This window comes from Macaca nemestrina, chromosome 10 (assembly GCF_043159975.1).
Source record: "Macaca nemestrina isolate mMacNem1 chromosome 10, mMacNem.hap1, whole genome shotgun sequence".
In the NCBI taxonomy this organism is placed as follows: Eukaryota; Metazoa; Chordata; class Mammalia; order Primates; family Cercopithecidae; genus Macaca; species Macaca nemestrina.
This window is the reverse complement of record NC_092134.1, coordinates 117,539,559-117,557,760: the sequence shown is the minus strand read 5'-3', so window position 1 is coordinate 117,557,760 and position 18,202 is coordinate 117,539,559. Positions and strand designations below refer to the sequence as shown.

Genomic DNA, 18,202 nt, shown 5'->3' with positions numbered 1-18,202 from the left:
CGCTAGTATCAGTTCTCAAAGGACAGCACACCTGATCCCGACCAAAACTCTATAAGCCAAGAAGTCAACATCCAAATAGGGATGATCGTTTCCTTTCCCCCTCCCCCTAATCCCAATTCCAGTCACTAAAACTACCTTTATTACAGAAATATAAAGTTACTATGCCCCACTTAAGGTCCTTTGTCGCAAAGTGCTGGTTTATCTGTAGTGACTTGCTGGTATGTTTTCCAAGCCACGAATTTGCAGGTTCCTTGTGCATGCTCCATCGAGTGATGGAGTGCTCTTTCTGAATGACGGTACATTCAAAGAAACCTGACAAGGTAACCTAGACACACAAGAATCAAGCATTCACATCAAAGCTCAAAGCTAGGTGCTATGATGTATAGAGTATCCGGAAGCCTCCCTGTCAACTTGTCTTTCCACATATAACTGGAGTTTTATTTGCAGTCAATTTCTTGTGCTAAATAATGTCCCCTGCTTCTCCAGTTAAATACCAGTACTACGATCCTAAGAAGTTATCACATTTATTTTCTTAAATCTTAGTGTTGAATTAATGTATCAATTTTTTCAATCTAAAAGGAGGGATGAGTTCTGGGTTCCTGGAGACATTAAGAATCAGGGAAGGGAATAAGGGAAGAAACCGACAGGAGTATACAGGGTACCAAAAGAAAACTGTCTACTGTATCATTTTACTTGCAAATGACCTGTATTAATACCTAAAGATGACACTTCCAATCCATATGAACAAGAATAAATGCTTCATATTTGTATAATTATCTTGTATTTTTTCTAATCCATTTGAACTGTAAAAGAACTATTTTAGTAGAGAGTGGCCAGCAGCTGCGTTTAAAAAATATATTTCAGGGAAACATTAAGACATATTAAATTTTAGTTATCATACATTATATATCATACCTTACAATAGAGTGGGAGCTGAAGCAGAGAAAAACTGAGTATATATAGAGTGAATCTGGTGAAGAAAGATTTCTGAACATATTTCAGTTTTATTATATTTCATGAAGTGAGCAAGAAAAAATTGTGTCTGCATCAATGTAGCGAAGGAGTTTCTCATCTCCAAAGCCTATCTGTATTGATATCAGAAAAGGGTAGGGGTGCAAAATGACAGCAGCTAGCCTGCCCTTTCACCTTCCTAACAGGGCTGGTGGCAGCAACGAAGCTTAATCAATGCAATGGGAGTGACATTTTGCAGTCAAATCAAATTAAATGGAAATGAAAGGAAAATCTGAGGTCCAACCTAAAGGCTGTCCCTCTTACCACTGAGGTCATCTCCATGGCAACTAAATGCTACAAATGTGTAGAGTAAATCCTTAACAAATCTGCAGAAAGCATGTCCAATTGAATATGATAGTGTCTGGCACTGTATTTTGTAGCTTTCTAAAAGCTTACACTAGAAATAACAAAAAGGACTTTAGCCAGCAAGTGAGCAGAACAGCACACTTAATCTGACCACTACTAAATGACAGAGATGCTCAACTTCTGAAAGAATAAACTTGAAGTAAGTGAGCAACTTAAAGACAGACCCAGTTAAGTGGATTAGGTTCAAACTGCAATGTTTTCCAGAATTGTTTTTACTTGGACCTACTCAGTTTAGAAATCTCCCAGGTCCCTGTAAAAGCATTTTCACATCATGAGGAATAATTTGTATGGGATTACATCAGACCATTCCATTATCTTCTCTCGAGCACTCCCTCGGAGATGCATTTCCCCCTCTTTTTGACGGTGTGTTAAGAGCAGATGGATTTTAGGGTTGTAAGAATGCAGCACTGTAGCGGTAAAAAACAAGAAACCAGTAGTGGTAATATAGCTCTTTCGTGGTAGTTTCCTCCACAGAGACTCTTCCAGAAAACCCGAACCCATCCCTGTAATGTTCCCACATATATTACCGTACCACGTGGTCAGTGCAAACTGACTTTGGTAACTTCGAATTGGTTTGCTCTTCTAGACCATATTTTGTTGGATAAAGCAAATTCGTATCACCAAATGTACTTCCCCTATAACTGAATAACCAATAGATTCTTGCTGTCCCCAAACAGCATAAATTGTCACATATTTATGTATGTTTGGCCTGAGATTTGGGTGCCCTCTCCAAAGTGACAACACATTTACAGAAGGAACAATAAAGATGTTCTACATATGCCAGGTTTTCGTACTGTTACATACTGAATTTGTTGTATAAGTTGTTCAACAAGAAACATTATTTTGTAGGAGGATTTATTGCACTGTTTGACATGTTCCAAGCTGGTCATTTAATTAAGTCAGAAAAGTAGCCACTATGATTCTAGTTTTGAACACAGTGGATTTGGATGTTGCTAGTGATGCTGTTACTGTGCAATATGAAAAACACCAATGGATCTACACCTTAGATAAGAGAAATGGAAGGATGACAATTGATATGAAGTGATGGTTTTTGCCCATAATGCATAAAACCATGGGTCATCATGTCATTGTATATTATATTCTATCTCTGTTAAAATGGCAATACACACTAATGAATTAATTTCTAAGAAGAAATACTTGCTTTCTGAATGGAGGTAAAAACAGCAACATTGTTACCTGAGGATAACAATAGTCCTTTACCACATATATGCCACATATTATCATCTTTTTTAAGTAGTACTAGTTTACTTTGTCTTGGGAAATATGTCTAGTAATTTTTCAAACTTTATATAACAATAATAATAAAACCTAACCTTCACTGAACACTTACTCTGACAGTTATGATAACCAAGTAAAATAAAAACCTGTTGTTCTTTGAGACATCTTTTTCTTGCATAGCATCAACGCTTTAAAGTTCGTAATAACTACAAAGCAATTTTGTTTCATATTATCATCTCCATAAAATAATACTTCAGTTTAATATAATGGCATATTCCTGGTCTTAAAGACTCTAATCCCAGCTCAGTTATTAATTAATAGCACTTTGAGTTACATGATTTACCTCTGTCTTCCCAATACTCTCCACTGCAAACTGAAGCTAATTCTACTGGCCACTCTTACCGCACAGGATTATCTTAGGATGCAATGATACAATGTATAATCATGCATCACTAACAACAGGGATGCATTCTGAGAAATGTGTCATTAGAAAATTTCATCCTTGTGTGAACATCACAATGTACTTGCACAAACCTAGATGGTATAGTCTCTTACACACCTAAGCTATGTGGTACAGCCTATTACTCCCAGCCTATAAACCTGTACGGCCTGTTACTGTACTGAATACCATAGGCAACTGTAACACAATGGCAGGTGTATCTAAACATAAACAAATATAGAAAAGGTACAGTAAGAATATAGCATTATAATCTTATGGAACCACCATCCTATATATGCAGTCTTTCCTTGAAGAAAATGTCATTTTGCAGTACATGGCTGTATATGGAAGAGCTCTGGAAAGTCTCCAACAATATACATGATACTATCATCATGTTATTATATTGAAAAGATTTATTGTTACTCTTGCAGGCAGACTATTTTTGTAATGTCAAGAATAGAGCTAAAGACTCATATTTAAACTCTGATAATATAGTAAGCCTGGGCTAATAGGAAAACTTCAGTTTTCCTACCTCTGCTTCTATAATTCCTAGTAAAAACTAATCTCTTTTACCAATTCTGTGTATAAAATTCGATTAAAAATATAATGACCTAAATGAACACCCTGCAATTTGCTTTTCTAAAATCCTTCCTTGATATCAGGCTATTTCCTTAGGATGTGCTTCTAGTTCTGAAGAGTCAAATGTTAGAAGAGAAGAAAATAGTGTTATTTAGGCTTATGAATGCTGAATTTGGATAAATTTTAATTGTACTAGACTTTGTTGGTAATTTAAATGAGACAATGTATTAAACAGGACTCTTCCCACCTCCTACCCAAAGTGGTTTCTCCTCTGACTACTGCATTATACATTTCAAGCCTCATTTGTTGGTGGGGTGCAGCGGCTCCTGCCAGTAATCCCAGCACTTTGGGAGGCCAAGGCAGGAGGATTGCTTGAATCCAGGAGTTTGAGACCAGCCTGGGTAACATAGTGAGACTCTGTCTCTACAAAAAATGTAACAATTAGTTGAGCATGGTGGTGCATTCTGTAGTCCCAGCTACTCAGGCAGGAGGCTCACTTGGGCCTAGGATGTCAGGCTGCAGTGAGCTATTCTCATGCCACTGCACTCCAGTCTGGGTGACATAGTGAGACCTTGTTTCAAAAAAAAAAAAAAAAAGCTATCTGTTATCCCTTTCAAATTTTTGCCCTAACTTTATAGAAAGAAACATTTGGGGCAATTGAAGGTATTTTATTAACTATAGAGTCTAAGTTTCAGTGTTTTCATTGCTACTGTCTATGTATAACTAAGTTTGAAAGCAAAGACAGGAAGACCTGCCTTGGATGCTCACAAATCACACACTATCAAGGAAACAGAATGACAAGACCTAAAAGTTACTATGTCATATTTACTTTGGAAATTGCCATTATAACTGAAATACAGTTTGACAGCCCAGTTTTAAATTTCTAAACACTTACAGATTTTATCTAACTAATAAACCTGTGGCTTCATAAACCCACAAAGCTCCTGTGATACTATCTTATTTGAAAAGGGGGTGAGCTTGCCAGGTGTAAGGAAGCAGATGCAATCTACTGATTGGTGAACCGCAAAGTGCCTATCTATTTTCAGAGATTATAGGGAGAGCACTGGTGCCATTGGTTAAGATAGCAAATTGATTTCTTCAATAAACTGGTGCTCTCATTCACTCACCACAATTTTCTAAAATTGCCCTTTTGATCTGAAGCTTCCAATCCTGGTCAGACGTAATTTTTTATTTTGGAACACTGAGATCTATACTCTTGAGCTATTTTTTCCTTACATGACCAGAAACACAAACCTTTCCTCATTCCCTCCACTGAAATTGAAGACTTCTCTTTGAATTGGCTTCCATGTTTATTGGCTTTATTTGGCAAAGGAAACCAAATTTTTAACAACTAATCTAAAATTTCCTAAGTGTAAAACTTGGCTGACAAATAGGGGTTACCTACTGAGCAGTCGTGTATTAGTTAGGGACTACTCTAGATAGGATATTTAAATTTTTAGCTTCCCTCTGATGGAACTTGGAATCTGTACCCTGGGAAATAATGGAAAATTAGTATTTGCGAAAATATAGCTAAGTATGTGTGTTTATGTATGTTTATATGATGTGTGCTTGTTAGTATGTGTACACCATTACACACACACACACACACACTGATATTCAGTGTTTTGAAAAGTGAAGCTTGTGTTTGTATTGTTTTCTCTTTTACTACCACTACTTCTAGTGAGAGTTAATGTTTTTTGAGAAGTTACTATGTGCACGCACTCTTCTAATCACTTTACATGTATTCATAAAAACCCTGTGAGATAGAAACTGATAGTAGCCCCACTTTCCAGATGAGGAAACTGAGGTAAAAAGAGTTTAAATCACTTGTCCAAGCCCTACAGTTATTAAACAGTAAGAAGGGCTCGTAATGTAGGTACTTTCAAAGGGAACCATGTTACCATGAACACTGTAATGAGGAGTATGGAAAACGCTCCTTGTCTGACTTTCTAGTCGAGTAGGCATTTAGGCTGTAGAACTCCACTAATGAGTCCAAGATCGCTGCAGGAGCAGCAGTAATGATAGTGATGTTGAGAGAATGGATGGTGATGATGCTCATCGGGATGATGACAGAGATGATGACACTGATGTTATCTACCATTAAGTGAGTACCATGTGCCAGTAATTGTGTGAAGGGCTTTATATCTCATTTCACGCTACACAACTCTGTGAGGCAGGTACCCCCTTCACCTTTCTCTCATGGATGGGAGAACTGAAGTTCAGATGAGCTGAATAGCTGACTCAAAGCCACACAACTAACAAATGACACAGAGAGAATTAAACACAAACTCTCCAAATCCAGTACTATCATTCCTAATCGTTACACTGTTTTGCCTTCAAACTAATCATAAGAGCTAACATTTACTGAGCATTTATTATGTGCCCAACATTGTTCCAAGTGCCTTTACACATTATTTTCTCAACTACAACTATGAGGTAACTTGTATTATATGCAATTTAAGAGATGCATTTATTCATTCAATCAACCATTTTATCAAGCAGTCCAGGTTCTGTTTTGGATGTTGAAAACAGAATAGTGAGGAAAAACAGACTTTGTTCCTGCTTTCATAGAGCTTTCAAACAAATGAGAAACTGAAGCCGGAGGGGGAGCAGTCACCTGAGCAAGTCACAAAGCAGGTAACCGACACGTAGGAGACCTGGAGACAGGCAACCTGCAAATTTTGTATCTTTCATCACATCTGTATGATAGTCACAGAAGTGAAGAAAAACCTAGGCAAACAATTCAACTGCAAAGTGAAATTATATTAGTCAGGGGTCAAATGAATTTACAATACAGATCAACATGGTAAATGGCACCCAAATATCTGGTAAAAACAGGTAGTTGTTGACTGCAAATCATTCATGGTCCACCATCCCAACCCCACAGAGGCTACAGAGGACTTTAGGGAGAACCTCCAATATATAAAACTATTGCAGACATGAGGGCTGTTACAGCACTTCCTCACAGATGGGAAACACCCCCTTGCATTACTTTCTACCACTTTCCTCTAGTAATAATACTATGATTTATAGTAACATTTACTCTAATAATACTACTGTAATTATCCCACACTGCAGGAAAGGGTTTTTTTAAGCCTGCACTCTTTTTCCATCTGTTCTATACCTTGAGAGAGAGAAAGAAGAAAAAAAATAAGAAAAGAAAAAAGAGGGAGGGAGGAAAAGAGGGAGAATGAAAAATGTGGTCAGTAATTAACAGATCTGAGAAAGCCCTCAGTACTCCAACATTCCTCCTCCTCATCTACTCTTCTTCCTCTTCCTTCTTCCTTCTTCTTTTCTTTCTTTCTTTTTTTTTTTTAAGAGACAGAATCTTGCTGTATAGCCCAGGCTGCTGGAGTGCAGTGGCACAATTATAGCTCCTAACAGCGTTGAACTCCTGGGCTCAAGTGTTCCTCCCACCTCAGCCTCTCAAAGTGCTGGGATTATAGACACAAGCCACTGCGCTTGGCCCCAAAATTCTGTAAATAAACATTTTGGAACTACCCTTCCCCCTTGAAATTCTCATTAATTATAAGTTATCTTGGTCCTCCATGGATATTGGCACAGACGCAGGTTTGTAGAACACATACTAGCTAGTTTCTACTTAGGGGTCCAGACAGCCATGAGATAGCCCACTAGTTAGCATGGAGTAGAAGTAGACACTACGGCCCAATATGGCCAGATGTTTCCCAAAGCGAACATTATGCATTAAGTCCTTTCCTGTTGCACCAAATAGCAGGCAGTTAATTCACCCCCAAGACAAGCTCCCATTCTAGCTAGACATCATGATTACCCACAATATTTTTCAAAAAACCTAGGAAATCAAATGTTTGAGGATGGATTCCAAGAAACTTATAATTTTTAAAGCTCCCCAGGTAATCCGATGCACAATCAGATGGAATCTCTGCTCTGGGGTAAGTGACAAGTGCTGGTTTTCCCACAAGCCGAAAGAAAATGCATCTCATATTTAAAGAGCACCAAAATAATTCAGTCCATTTTTAAATGCATTCTGTTTCCTAAAACCACCAGAAAAGTCTTACTTTCTCCACTTAATTCCCTCATATGTAATTTAAATTCATTCCCTTTCTTTATCTCCTCAGCAAAGATAAAGAGCTGGCCTTCACTCTCTACTGAAGAAATATACACAGGTACATTGAAGGTCTGATAGTAAATCATATCCTAACCTGAAACTCCAAAAGCAAAAGTATTAATACCATCAGACACTTCTATTCATTTATTTGCTCATTCATTCAACAAGCATTTCTTAAGCACCAGCTTGGTGTCAGTCCCTGTGAGAGCCAGGAGGTATTTGGTGATAAACATATTAGCCCAATATTTGAGCAGTTCATAATTTAATGAGAAAGAGAAACAGAAACCAATGAATGCAATTCAGTGTACATGTTACAAAGGAGCTACACACAGCGTGCAATGGGAAAATAGAAGCAGGACTTAACTCATCCTGCAGGATCAGAAACGACTTCCTGGAAAATACGTTGTTTAAGGTGAATCTAAGGAATAAATAGGAGTTATCCAGGCCAGGAAAGGAGGAAGGAAACTGTGGGCAGACAACAAAATATTTGCAAATGCATGGAAGCAGAGAAAAAAAAAATGGGTATGTGCAGGAACCACGAAGAATGTATCCTTTATGGAGAAGTTTTGTTGGGGCAGGAAAGGGAAAAGACAAGCTTAGGATTGGATCATAATGGTCTCTTACACCACATAGGGGTGTTTAGATTTTATCCCAGATATGATGGAGAGCCACTGAACAATTTTAATTGGAAGAGAAACCTGGTGAGATTTATATTTTGGAAAAGTTTCACCAACAGAGTGTCCAAGTTTGTCTTGGGGGATGGATGAACTGCCTGCTATTTGCAGCAACAAGAAGGGACCTAGTGTGTAATGTTCAGTTTTGCAAAGGTCTGGCCATACGAAGCAGCAGCATCTGCTTTTACTCCATGCCAACTAGTGGGCTACTTCATGGCTGTCTGGACCCCTAAATAGAAACTAACCAGTCTGTGTTCTACGAACCTCTGTCTATGCCAATATCCTTGGAGGACCAAGATAACATAATTAGAATTTCAAGTGGGAATGGGACAACGCTGTAGGCAAAGGGCACCGGAGTGACTGAGATCATAACAACTGGGAGATGAGAAAACAGATTTTACTGATGTTTAAGAGCTGGAGTTGTCAGGACTTGGTGACTAATTAGATGGAGCAGGTGAAAGGAACAAAACATCATGGGCCTTCCAGGACTCTGGAACGAGGTAGGCAGCGTACTGGATTTGAGCATGGGCTCCACGTCAGGTTGCTTGGAATCAAAGCCTCGTTCTGTCACTTTCTTGATATGTTAATTTGGGCAAATTACTTAATCTCTCTGGGTATCTGCTTCCTTATCTGTAAAATGGGGATGTCACAGTGGTGTACCTTCCTTGTAAGGTCATTGGAGAATTAAATTAGTTCATATACAGCATGTAAAGTATATAGAACAGTGCTCAGAGCATAATAAGTACTATGGTAGTGCTAGGTTTTATAGATGTGACTATCTTCTGGGATTTGTTGATTTCCTAGGCTTGGCCCCAAATACTGGAAATGTATAAGATTGATCCCAGACCTCAGAAAATTCAGCACTTTCCCACGTGCACTCAGGTTAGAGGGGATTAGTCAAACACTGCCCCACAAAGCAGTTCTTGAGCTGTATTTTCCTATTCCTGTTTTTACTGTTTTTATTCTTGTATGTCTAGTCTCTTGGTGCTTAAATTCTTTACTATGTGTCTGTGTTCTATGATGTGTAGCATTAAATGTTTTATGTTTAAATATTCGTACTTCTTTTCCCATGTTTCCACTATTTTCTAATCTTCAGGGAGTCTAACGATGTTTTTAAAAAAAGAAATAATATTTTTACATCAACAGTCACCATGCCTGGCCAATTTCGACCCTAACTTTTATAATCTAAACCAGCAGTATCCAAACTTTTTGGCACCAGCGACAGGTTTCATGGAAGACAATTTTTCCACAGACCAGGGTGGGAGGATGGTTTGAGGATGACTTAAGAGCATTATATTTATGGTGTACTTAATTTCCATTATTATCACATTGTAATATATAATGAAATAATTATACAATTCACCATAATGTGGAATCAGTGGGAGCCCTGAGCTTTTTTTCTGTAACTAGACGGTCCTGTCCGGGGGTGATGGGAGAAAGTGACAGATCATCAGGCATTAGATTCTCATAAGGAATGTGCAACCTAGATCCCTCACATACACAGTTTACAACAGGGTTCAGGCTCCTATGAGAATCTAATGTCACAGCTGATCTGACAGAAGGGGGAGTTCAGCTGGTAATGCAAGGGATGGGGAGTGACTGTAAATACAGATGAATGTTCGCTTGCTCACCTACCGTTCACCTCCTGCTGCGTGGCCCAATTCCTAACAGACCACAGCCTGGTACTGGGGGTTGGGGACCCGATCTAAACTTTCCTTCTTTTCCTCTCCCTTGGTTCCTGATTCATATTTTAGCGTTCTCCACTTGACTGCTCCTTTTTCTACAGTTCTTTATTTATGGGCTGGGTTTCTCTCCCTTTTATATCTATGTTCTAGATTCACGACTTTGTAATACTTTTATTTAACTCGTGCCTGTAGACATTCCATTGTACAAAAACAGAGAGAACCACTTTCTGTGATGCCCCAGGCTAGCTCATTATGATAACGTTAAAACAAAACAAAAATCCCCGGATATGTGCAACTTATGAATAGATATCTATTCTCTGTGGAATGAAGAAATCTGGTTTTATTTTGTAAAGCTCACTTTGTGGGTGCTCGATAAACTATACTAAGCTTTAAATTACCATACTGGGTATCCACAGGGGAGGATGAATGCTGCATACCAAAAACCCTTTCCTCCACTAAGCTTACTGATTACAATTGGAGTTTCCTCAAATGAGCTTGTTTGATAATTTGTCTCATTACTACTGAAAAGGAAATGAAAATCAAGGACTTGAGGGCTGGAAGCGGTAAGCAAATATGATCAAAGGTTATATTGTATGAGATGCTGGTTTCATGAGAAACAAAAAAGAAAGACCAGTGTCATATCAAGTAATATGTGTGTGTATATATATATAAAATAAACTTTTAAACTATTAATTAAGGTAGTGTATGCTAATATTACAAGCCATAGAAAGTAACTGTATGTGAATAATCTGAAAGCATCAAGTACAGATGTCTTTAAACGCAAACCAAAGTACAGATGATGTAGAAAACCAACCCTGAGTGCCATTTATTACTTTCCTACTAATTCTAGGTTTAGAATGTACTTTGAATTTGATTGCCCAATTACCCACATCTATATTATATCATCTCGAAGCATCATTACGACATCAGCCTCAATCTTGTGGGAAGGACCATAAACAAAGGCCAGTTGGCTAAAGATAGATCATTACTGACACATCCACAATAAGGGAGGTAACTAGGAGTAATGAGTATAATCAAGAGAAGTAAATTTAGGCTAAATACCAAGAAAGAATGTTCAACGGTGAGGACAGATTAAGGCAGGAACCTTCCGAGATAAGTGATAAAGATCACAGAAACACTTAAATCCATGATGAACAGCTTTTCATTCATAAGGGTGTCTGATCAAGGACTCCAAACAGTGAGAGAACGAGAAAGGGGCTGGGGGTGGGCAGGGGAACACTCTCATTTTCATCTGGGAAAATCAGACAAATAGTGCGGCTGTGATTTCCTTACAAAACAAGAAACGTGCTTTCCAAATCAGTCCCTTACAACAAGTATTAGGAAACAGTGTTGTGGAAAGCACTTGGAATCAGAACGATCTGTGTTCAAATCTCACCCCCATTATCTACCAGGTGAGCAAACTTTAGCAAGATATCTAACCTTTCCAAATCTCAGTCTCCTCAACTGAAAAATGAGTATAGGAAAGTCCAGCTTGCAGGGTTACTATAAAGCTTAAACATGGTAACATATAAATGAACCCAAGGGTTAATTGTCAAGCACAGAATACTGCCTGGAATACTGTAAATATTTAATAAATGGTAGTTATTGTTATTATTAGATTTTAACTTTAACTTTCATGAAGCATTTTGATCCATTACCATTCAGAAATAAGACCATCTTTTTCTTCAAAATAATCAGTAAGTCTCATTGCTGCTTTGCAGATTATCATGCTTTTAAATCCAAACATTTTCCAGACATCTTGCAATGTGAGATTAAGATAGTTGCTATTTTAGGCATTAATTCATAAAGTTTCCACACATCCTTAGAGTTGGGTCATTTGCCTCCTCACACTCTTGTATCCCCTTCTTTCCTTTTAAATATAAAGAATAAATTATGAATTTTAAACTTTAGTTAACCAGAACATTAAAGAACTGTGATGTTCTGGTAAATCGTATTCTAATTTAATTTTTCTGGTGCAGTGGCTCATGCCTGTAATCCTAGCACTTTGGGAAGCTGAGGCAGGCAGATCACCCGAGGTCAGGAGTTCGAGACCAGTCTGGCCAACAAGGTGAGACCCCGTCTCTACTAAAAAAAAAAAAAAAAAATACAAAAATTAACCGGGCGTGGTGGTGGGCGCCTATAGTTCCAGCTACTGGGGAGGCTGAAGTGGGAGGATCACTTGAACCCAGGAAGTGGACGTTGCAGTGAGCCAAGATCGCGCCACCACACTCTAGCCTAGGGGACAAGAGCAAGACTTCGTCTCAAAAAAAACAAACAAACAAAATTCTGCCTACCTAACTAGAAACGTATTTTTGTCTAAATACTCAATATAAAAAATATATTAGCACATGCTATTAGGACTTTCTGTATTGGAAGTTATATATCACAAATGTAATCTAATCTTTCTGTAAAGATGACAGTGTCTCATCACCATTATCCTGAGCGTTAATTATCATTGGAAAATACTGTAGATGATAAAGATGTATGAGATTGAGTTACCTCATACTGACCCATTCTCTTGAAGTTGTTTTAAATTACATAAATACCTAGAATCCACTTGTGTCTTCTAAATGTTAAATGAGGATGGGGGAGGAGCAGGGGCTGATAATTTAAGATGTTTCTAAAGGTCTGGTAAGTTGATAACTTAATAAAAAAGAAATGTTAGGGTGTGTTACTAATGGAGCAAGTAAGCATACTTTGTACTCCGACTTATAAAATCATAAATGAACCAATTAAATGAAAATGGTGTAGCTTTCACACATCAGTTATATTATCAAAAAAGTTTTTCAATAAGTTTATGCACTTTTAATCAGCAACAGCCTTAGTCAGTTAAAAAAAAAAAAGAAGAACTCTGATGCATTCAGAGTCTATAGATCTAAACCAGACAAAACAAAGCCTCATAAATGTGTTTGTTCATTAATTTTTAAAAAGCCAGACTTTGAGCTGTTATCATGTCAACTGGCACCAAACCATACTCAATTTAGTGCAACTACAAAGTGGAATCCATAGTCTATAATGGCAGCGGTTTTGATCACACTAATTAACAACCATTTTGTTTAAAATAAACAGATACGAGTCTAATTGCCTTTTTTACATAAGAAAGTGAAGATCTTAAAAGTAAAAACATGCACAAGAAAGATCAGACAAATGCCACTCAGACAGATAAGCAAAGTGTGTGTGAAAGGAACCCAGAGGAAGCCTGGGTTGCTCACTGGGATTGACAGCCCAATGGAGCAAAGGGAATTAGTCGCTCAGAAAGGTTAAAGGGAATCCAGAGGTGCCAGACCTGTAAACACCTATCCTTTCATCTTTTCCCCTCACAAAGGTATTGGACCTCAGTGTGTAATGTGATAGGCAGTAGCAGGCCTGATACTCCTAATTAGGGGAGAACCTCTTATTACAGACAAATCATTCCTTCCACCTTAGCATGCATTGCCACAAGAGGATGTTCAAAGATAAAACTGTAGACTGGTTCTCTAAGTCGCAGATGCTTTACTTGAATTTTGTGAACAAAGGAATGAGTCCCTAGATCACTGCCCTGTGTTTTCTAAGGCCCCCAAATGGTTAACAAAAGTTGAACTGTACTTGGTTCCACAGCCTCTATTTTGATTTAAAAACCAACAGCTAACTGTGTGCATGCTGAATTTTTCATCTTTCTAGCCTGTAAAATCAATGCCTGAAGACGCTCAGAGAAGCCTTCGGTTGCCAGAGCTATCAATAAGAACATTATCAGACATACTACCTTATGTTAATTAACAAATAATATGCTCACTAATATGTGATACATATACTGCATGTTATCTAGGATGTAAAGTAAGTCATGAACTAAATGAATATAATTTTAAAACAATACCTATTGTGTTACCTGTGGTGAGCTATTTTAATGTACAGCCAATATATCAGCTTGCCACTCACTCTGCAGTACAAAATGCCAACTATCTATGAAATAATAATTTAAAAATCATTTATCTGATTTTAACCTCTACAAAGAATTTTTCCCCTTTGGTTATTTACAGTACACTGACTACTCAAAAACATTACTCTTTCTATGAATCTTTATATCCCCTGTTCCTAGAATAGTACCAAGCAGAGCGAGAGCTTTCCAAAGTGTCTGAAGGAGTCCCTTTTAAAACTAAGCAAATATGATCATCATAAATTTTTATCTACACTCATAAGTTTGAAGCTGAAACCAACGCTGTACTGGTAAATGTTTAACAAACAACTCGCTCCAAGAGGGAAAAAAAAAAATCTTATATGCAGTGTTTGCAAATTTCATGGTGAGAAGCCCAAGATGGCAGATTTCAAGCTACCCTGCTCCCATGAAGTCACTGAACAGAGTTGGGAGGAGATGTGGGCGAGTGGCTCACAGGAGCGGGTGCAAGCCCACAGAAGCCAGCTCTCATACCACTTGTGGAAACTCAAAACCCTTTTAAAGTACAACACAAATTCCCAACAATAGAATTTAAGTTGACTGGTGTTTTCAGCTACCTACATTTGTGAAACTTCATTATTTAAATTTAAATATTTGAATCTGTTGTCTTCCGATCTCACAGAACTTTGAAAATGTTTTTCGGTGTTTTTTTTTTTCTCCAGATCAAACAACAAAAACATATAGTTCAATTGCTGTTGAAGAAATTCAAGTAACACTCATTGTAAGAATCCGAGTACAGGTGTAAGACTGAGCCTCCCACAGATGATTAGAGTTGGCCCTCAGTCAGAAAGGAATCTCAAAGGTCTGGCCTCTCTAGTCCTTATCCAATACCTGATGTATTTTCTAGTATCTGCAACTCAGAGAGAGATCTATAATCGAAGATAGAGTTTTTAAGTGATTTTGATGTTGATTTAATCAAGCTACTCTGCATGTCTGACTGATGTTTGTAGATACATAAGAGATGAAAAACAGGCAACGCTCAAGCAAACTAGAAAATCATTTAATATGCGATAAAGATCCTGATTAATCAAAAATGCGTCTAATAAAGACTGGCCATTTTACAGCATGCTCTACTTTAAAAGAAATATTTACATAAACATGGTTTATTTGTATAAAGAATGCTATAAATTATTGTCATCTTAAGGACCAAATACCTGGAAGACAGGCAACTATAGATAAGAGAAAGTTATCAGTTCTGAAGAATCATTTGAAAATGTGAAATAAAACAATGAGATTTTTTAAATATTTTGTCATATATAAAACTTATTTATAGATATATACCTTTTGCTTAGCTAGATCTTGGTTTAAAAGGTTTCTCAGACAAAACCCCCTCTAGAATGACTTATCTAATAAAACTAGTTCCCCAACAAAAATAACTTAGCTTACAAGGAAGAAAACTGATTATCTATATTTGATGTGGATGACCTCCCCAGTGTGATATCATTTTAAATTTTGATATCTATCATGGGGAAATTTTGTTCTGTGAAAAAAATGTAAAGGATTGCTGTAATCATAATTGCTAATAATTTTAATTAATTATGATTTTTTTTTTTTTTGAGACAGAGTCTAGCTCTGTCACCCAGGCTGGAGTGCAGTGGCATGATCTCAACTCATTGCAACGTCCACCTCCCAGGTTCAAGCAACTCTCCTGCCTCAGTCTCCCAAGTAGCTGGGATTACAGGTGCGCACCACCACGCCCGGCTAATTTTTGTATTTTTAGTAGAGATGGGGTTCTACCATGTTGGCCATGCTACTCTTGAACTCCTGACCTCAAGTGATCTGCCCACCTCGGCCTCCCAAAGTGATGGGATTACAGATGTGAGCCACCGTGCCTGGCCTAATTATAAAAATTCTTAATGAGAATTATTATTATTATTTTGTTTGAGATGAAGTCTCACTCTGTCACCCAGGCTGGAGCGCAGTGACTTGATCTCAGCTCACTGCAACCTCCACCTCCCAAGTTCAAGTGATTCTTCTGCCTCAAGCCTCCCAAGTAGCTGGGATTACAGGCAAGCACAACCATGCCCAGCTAATTTTTGTATTTTTACTACAGACAGGGTTTCACCATGTTGGCCGGGCTCATCGTGAACTCCTGACCTCAGGTGATCCACCCACCTTGGCCTCCCAAAATGCTGGGATTACAGCCCTGAGCCACTGCGACTTAATGAGAATTCTGTATGAACTTAAATTGTCATGTGTTTTGCTCTGTATCTACTCTTTTCTTTTTAATTCTACAATTCACTTGAAATGGAAAGTAGTACAATTCAAGAAATTATCAAATTAATAATACATATTTTATACGATTTCTATGATTAGATCAAGATTTAATATATTAAACATTCATTAAAAACAAAACACGGTTCAAGTCTCCCCCTTAGAGGAGCATAAGCCCCTCGAAGGCAGGAATCGTGTACCGTTCATCTTTGCATCCCCAGCACCTAACACAGTATCTTGCAAAAAGCACACGCACCAGAGATGTTTATGAACTGAGCTGAAGGTGGTAGTGATGAGTGTGGTGTGAAAAGGAATAAGCAACACTCTGAACTGTGAGGACCTGCACTGTTGCCTCTCCCATGTTCGTGGCTCTGACCATCCTCTGCTTCATCACTGTACTGGAACAACTGGTGCCCAGCAAGAGCCAGACTACATTTCCTAAAGTACAGAAATGGATTTTATTGGAGGAAAGTCAACAGGCTAACTCTAAACTTTAATTAGAAGCAGAAGAGGTCCAGGCACAGTGACTCACGCCTGTAATCCCAGCACTTTGGGAGGCCAAGGCAGGAGTATCGCTTGAGGTCAGGAGTTCAAGTCCAACCTGGGCGACAATATGAGACTCCATCTCTACAGAAAATAAAAAAAACAACTAGCCAGGCATGGAGCACGTGCCTGTGGTTCCAACTATACAAGAAGCTGAGGTGAGAAGATCTCTTGAGTCCAGGAGATCAAGGCTGCAGTGAGCCATGTTCATACCACTGCAGTCTAGCCTGGATGACACAGCAAGACCCTGTCTCAGAAATAAATTTAAAAAAAAAACAAAAAAAAGCGGAAGACAAAATTTTACAATCAGCTCCTTGGAGGGACAGTCAGTGCTATAGCATCAAACATGTGCTAGGCAATGCTACACAAGCATAGTGTGAGGACCACTGTCCCTTTCCAACTGTTTGTTCCTGGTGTGTGAGGAAAGGGCTACAGCATCTAAGAGTAAGAAACAGAAACATTTATAACATTTATGACTGAGTCCTTTTATGTCTGTTGAATCTAACAGTAAAAAATCAGGGCTTGGATTTTGTATATCTCTGGTTTTCTTTTTTCCTTCTTTTGAATCCATTCTTCCTGTGTTTTTGGACAGCCTTAGTCCATGACAGATTAGAAATGTGAAGGAAAAAATGGCCCTCATCACAGATCTTTGCAAAGCACTCATGTAGAGTATTGCTGCTCCAGAGAACTCAACTAGAACCCATAAATAGACATTCTATGGTGGCCAATTTGGGGTCAACCATTAAAGCGAAACAAAACAAAGCAGAAAAAGCCTTCTAACAATGAAAACCGTCCAACAGTAGAAATGGCTGACCTGAACTGTAGTGAACCTACGTCACTGCAATTGTTCAAGCAGGAGTTGGACAACTGAAAGAGGCTGAGACTCCTCCAGTCGAGGCCCCCACGGCACTCTCTGCTTCCCTCTTCCAAGTTACCACACTGCACTGCATTTGTCTAGATGTGTTGGCTTCCCCCATTAGAGTGGGAGTTCCTTGAGAGAAGGAACACTGTTTATTCATCTCTCTTTGGTCCCTAAACACTGTAGAAGCACACAAAGGTTTACTGCAAAACTAAATATCTACCATAGAGATTGAATAAAGTGATACTGAAGAACTAGTCTGTGATTCAGTGATTTGTAAGAATGAGAATTTGGCTGAACATTGTGGCTCACACATGTAATTGAAGCACTTTGGGAGGCCAAGGAGGGAGGACCATTTGAGGCCACGAGTTCAAGACCAGCCCGGGCAACAAAACAAAACCCTGTCTCTACCAAACAAACAAACAAACAAAACAGTTTATTCCAAAGAAAACTTTAAAACACATTTCCAAAATAAGGTAACATTCCAAAATTAATACCACTATAGCCTCCCAATAAAATTTCTATTTGTATACACACATCTCGTATATAAATTCTAAGACTGAGATTTAACTTTT

General features: G+C 38.2%; 1 protein-coding gene across 16 annotated transcripts in view; it reads right to left on the bottom strand.

The window, feature by feature from the left end:
- LOC105492120 (SRY-box transcription factor 5) overlaps nt 1–18,202 on the bottom strand; it is a 1,036,234-nt gene that overhangs the window by 931,869 nt on the left and 86,163 nt on the right. The window contains exon 1 of one of the 16 annotated variants that reach the window (XM_071070599.1): nt 1,604–16,383. The exons of the other annotated variants lie outside the window; for them this stretch is intronic. The gene's annotated coding sequence lies outside the window, so the exon portion shown is untranslated. Of the gene's footprint in view, nt 1–1,603; nt 16,384–18,202 lie in introns of those variants that run through there. 16 annotated transcript variants of the gene reach the window in all.